The following is a 5,331-nucleotide window of genomic DNA, read 5'->3' as shown; positions in this document are numbered from 1 at the left end:
CATATGAGTTCATCCATATGGACATTTATTTATCATAACTGATGTTGCTAAAGCTGCTGCTGACAGCCCAATCTGCCAGTCGTAGAGACCCACCCTGAGTTCCCAGTAAGGCGCAAGCTCTTTTACAATGGAGCGCTTTTATCATGAGAGGAAAGCACTTTGTTCTTAGACACTTTGGACACAGATTTGACTTCCTTAGAGATAATGTTTCTTAAACAAATGAGACTACATTGAATTAAAAGAGCTTCTGCATGGCAAAAGACATGTGGGCTAGAACTAAAACACACCAACCAAGTAGGAGAGAATATTCACATTCAGCATGTCAGATAAGGGGTTAATACATACACATACTTATATATGTACATATCTCTGTGTGGATGTATACATATCACAAAGGTCAACAACGAAAATTAAAAAATAAACAAGCCTTGTTGAAAAATTAGAGGAAATGAGAAGACACTTTCCTGCAGTGACAAGGCTGACTGATAGGCATATGAAAAAAGTACTCATCAATTTACCAGGGAAACTCAAATCAAGACGACAAATGAGATACTACTGTCTCATTCTAGTGACAATGGCACATATTTTTTTTAAAAAAATGGAAGTAATCTGTGCTGGCGGAGATGTGAAAAAGTAACTCTTACATACAACTAGTGGGAATGTTGTTTAGTTTAACCTCTATGGAAAACAGCACGGAAATTTCTCAGAAAAGTCAAAATAGAGCTGACATAAGACACAGCAGTTGCACTTCTTGGTATCTTCCTCCCCACAAAAAACACAGAAATTAGTTCTAAAAGATATATTCACATTTATTCATTGCAGCACTTAGTATAATAGGATGTGGAATTAACCTGGTGGCCAATGATAGGTGAGTAGATAATGAAGGCGTGGCAAATATACAATACTCAGTAAAATACTACACAGTGTAAGGAATGATGAAGTCATGCAGTTCACTGCAACTTGGCTGGGACTGGAGGATACCATATTAAATGAAGTGAGTCTAAAAGAAGGACAAATACCAGATGGTCTCACTGCAGTATACAGGACGAGGGAATGCAAGGCAGCAAATGGAGAAATACCTAGATTGCTTGAAACCTAGATTATAGCAATGAGAAGGATAGGGAAGGAAAGAAATCAAGGGGTGGGGGAGTCAAACTAAAATCGACTTAAAAGTTGCCTGCCAAGGAGATACCGTCTCAGGATCAGAAAGAACCCTGGGAAATTGGTAGAGGGAAGGTCACACTAGTGGTAGGATTAGTGTTGGGACATTGTAAGTCAAACTATTACTATTATTTTGTAAAACAGTGTCTTTAAACTATTTGGACTTTTTAAAAATTTCACTATTTTACTTTTAACTATTAAAAATGTTTCTTTTGAAAATGTTTATGAATTTGAAGAATGCTTTGTGTATGGTATTCTGTAGCATTGCTTCTGCACAAGGGGCTCTTCACAGCAGAGTAAATGTAACAATGGGCTTATGCTCATGATAATTCACGGGTCTTGCCATGTCTCCCCTTATATCTTGTGTGTTTTGTTTCTTCCTTCTGCTGATTCAGGGACTCAAGCTCACAAACCTCATAAGCACTGTAAGAAAATTACGTATCAGATAAGGACCTCGAATACCTCAGTGTTTTGATCTGTAATTAAATGATTCAGTTAATTAGGCGATTAAGTATGGGTACCATACCAGCATTGCTGAGGAGCCTGGCCCTGCCAGAATCATACAGCTAGCAGTGCTATTGGTCATTTGGTGCTAGGAACCAAACCCAGAGACTCACATACACAAGGCATGTGTTCCACTAATTGGGCCATATCTCTGGACCCCAAACATTGTTTTTAAACTGGATTGAGAAGTTCCATCTGATTTCAAAAGTTCCCCAAATTCCAAAAAAGACATTTTTTTACATAAACTATTTTTAGAACCAATTAAAAATATATACGCTAGAAAAGTTAAGGGAAGTAAAAAATATGTTGGCATTCGTTTGGATTTTCTCCAAGAGTGACACTGAAGTTACAGGCTTATATTCTTCCTTACTAAGGGATGCCTGTTTAGCCTTCTCGGGATAAAACAGAGCCAGTCTCAGGGCTATGTATATGTACATGCTCTCAGCTCCTTGTGATAAATCTATCATGAATCTCTGAAGGCTGCAGGGCTCTGTCATAACTTGGATGGGACTGGTGGATAAGCTGCTAGGATGTTTTCCATGCATCGTAGGGAAACTCAGCGAGCTGAGATTGAGTGTATATCTACGGGAGGTTAACACATCAACGAGGAGGTTCTTTATCAAGCATTCTTGGTATTGGTGACTTGGGACTTGATCTACTTGGATCGCCAAGCCAACTGCAATAATGCAAGTTCCAGAATGTAGTATAGCTCATACGCATTCAAATCTATTTTCATTCATATGTACAGATGAAGACATTTCCAGTTACTTTGGGAGCTGTACCCTGCACAGGCCCCTAGAGATCCAGGTTGACATACACTTGTATCACTTGTCATCCCCTTGATCTTTGATTTGCTTGAGCAGGTGCCAGTAACATCTCCATTCGTCTCTGTCACGTGCTAGTGTAGCCCAATGGTATCTGCTCGCTCCAGGAACACGAAGAGTCTCAAATCGTTTGTTCAGGGGTTTGACAAAGAAGTCTGACCATCTCATAGGTGGGTGGCCACGTGGTCTTTTGATGTCCCGTGGAATCCAGTCTGTAACAGCTCTAGCCCAGCAGTCGTCTCCAAATTGCATTACGTATCCGGCTCATCTGATTTTTGACACCTTGGCAAACAAGACAGCGTCTCTGATTCTTGATTGTCGGCAGAGGTTGGAACTCCAGATTCCTTCTTTCACTTGAGTGAAACATAATACTCCAAGCATAGCTCTTTTGAGTCCTCTTTGGGATACCTGAATAGTGTTCTAATCCTATTTTTGTAGGGCCCAGGTCTCTGAGGCATATGTTAGTGCAGAAAGAAAGGTGGAGTCGAAAAGATGTGCCTGGAGCCGGAGGTTCTTCATCCTCTTAATCACTTATTCAATGCTCTTGAAGGCGTTCCACACTGCTCTCTTCCTCCTGCACAGTTCTGGTGCCAAGTCATTCCTCATATTGAGTTCTCAACCAAGGTACACATAGCAGCTGCATTCGGAGATGTTCGTTCCGTTGAGAGTAAATGGAACGTCAGGGACTAGTTTATTTTTCATGAACATTGTTTTGGTGAGATTCAGCTGCAGTCCAACCTTTCCACATTCTCGGTCGAAATCAGTCAGCATTTGTGCCACTTGGCTAATGTTTGGTGTTATGAGAACGATGTCATCAGCGAAGTGGAAGTGGTGTAGTTGCCTACCGTCTATCTTCACTCCCATTCCAGTCATTTCATGATGTTCTCAAGGGTGGCACTGAAGAGTTTCGGTGAAATGGTATATCATCCTGCCAAACTCCTCTTTTTACGTCAATGATCACTTCCTTGTAAGTTGACATACATCTATTTTTTTAATTTAAAGTGTTTATTGTAGTTAGATAGGGTTACAGTAGTGTTTAAGTTTATGGTATTGGTATACCACTGCCAACAAATGCTCATGACCCTCCTCCCCATTCCTCTGTCACCTCCAATCTGACTGTCCTTCCCTGCAACCCATTTTCTTATTCTTTGTTGACTGAAAGCTGTGGTTTTAGTGAATACTTTCACCTCCCTTAGCACCACTCCTGTGCTCCAGACCCTCACCTATATTCCTGAGTTATTTCCAGCCAACCCAGTTATTCTCCTCCCCACCTACCAGCTCGAACTGGCAGTATCAGGTCTGTAATCTAGTATCCAAGGTTTACTATTAGTTGATAGTATTCATACCCATGGTTGGCTTCTGTAGATACCACGTGTGAGTGAGATATTGTATTCCTTTTGCTTCTGACTTATTTTGCTTAGCATAATACCCTCCAGTTCCATCCAACTTGTGAACTGTAGGACTCTGTGTGTGTGTATGTGTGTGGTTGCATAGTATTCCAATAGCGTATGTATACTGCAACTTTATCCATTCATCAGTTGTTGGACACTTGGGTTACTTCCATATTCAGTGCTATAAACTAAAAGTTACAATGAGCATAGGTGTATATTTATCTTTCCAAATTAACATTATTGTGTTTGGGGGCTAGATACCCAGAAGTGGGATAGTTGACTTAAAAGGAAGCTCCATCATTATTGTTTTGAGAAATCTCCATATTATTTGCCATAGAATTAGGAACAAATGACATTTGCTGGCAGTGAATATGGGTTCCTTTTTTCAGATAGGCTGTCATTTAAAAATATATGTTGAAAGTTTTCTTTGAAATTAACACCTGGCAATTGGAAGTGAATAGAAGCAAATAAGAATTTATTATAGATGACACATGGAATACCAATTTTATTTTCCCTTGATGGAATTGAATCCTTCTGCCAGATTTAATTGCAAGAAAGACTGGATTATGAGCTCAAGTAGAGGAAGAAATGAATTTAGTGAGGACCAACAAAGTTGAACACAGTGTCTCTGTCCATATGAGACAGTCATTTGATATTTAGAGCAAGGTTGTCAGAGCTAAAGTTAAAAAATTCCCTTTAGAATTTGGATAGAAGTCAGCATTCTGTTTGAAATTTCCTATCGATTTCAAATTAGATTAGCCAGCTTCAGATATGAAGGCAGTTGATAGTGTTAAGGATAGTCAAAACTAGTCACTAGGAAAAGGGAATTTAAAAAAAAATCAAGAAGGGTTGGATTCTGAAACTTAAAATGATAGGAACAAGATGGACCCTCTGCGCCTAAAGACTTTGATTCCAGAGACCTTCTGACACATTTTGGCATCCAGCGCAGCTTCTTACAGCAATGAACTGGGACTGTGAGCTGGGCTGGATTTTTCCTCTCCACCCTGTTTTTCTGCACGGAAAATGGCGGTGGCAGCAATATCCACATGGGGGGAGCCACCTTTTAAGACTCCTAACCCAGAGGTGTATGTTTTTTACATTTTGGGGCTCCTAGGCAATCATGGGAAGTGAGTGTTACTGGCATGCCCTCGGCCCAGATAAATCCGGAGCTGCTGAGAGTGAAACGGACCCTCTGCGCTTAAAGACTTTTATTCCAGAGGCCTAACCCATTTTGGCATCCAGAGCAGTTTCTTACAGCAATGTACTGGGACTGTGAGATGGGCTATGCAATTTCTAGCAGAATTTTGCCTGGACTTTATACAGAAATCCAAAACTGCGCGGTCGTGGCAGCGACTTAACATCTCTTAATTGTTAGCAATGTGAAACGGTTCCTCTTTAGCAGGTCTGACTTTGGGGGGAAACTCCAAATAATAACAGTGAGTTTTTTGTTG

Source organism: Sorex araneus, chromosome 1 (assembly GCF_027595985.1).
Source record: "Sorex araneus isolate mSorAra2 chromosome 1, mSorAra2.pri, whole genome shotgun sequence".
Lineage (NCBI taxonomy): Eukaryota > Metazoa > Chordata > Mammalia > Eulipotyphla > Soricidae > Sorex > Sorex araneus.
This window is presented reverse-complemented; position numbering follows the sequence as displayed.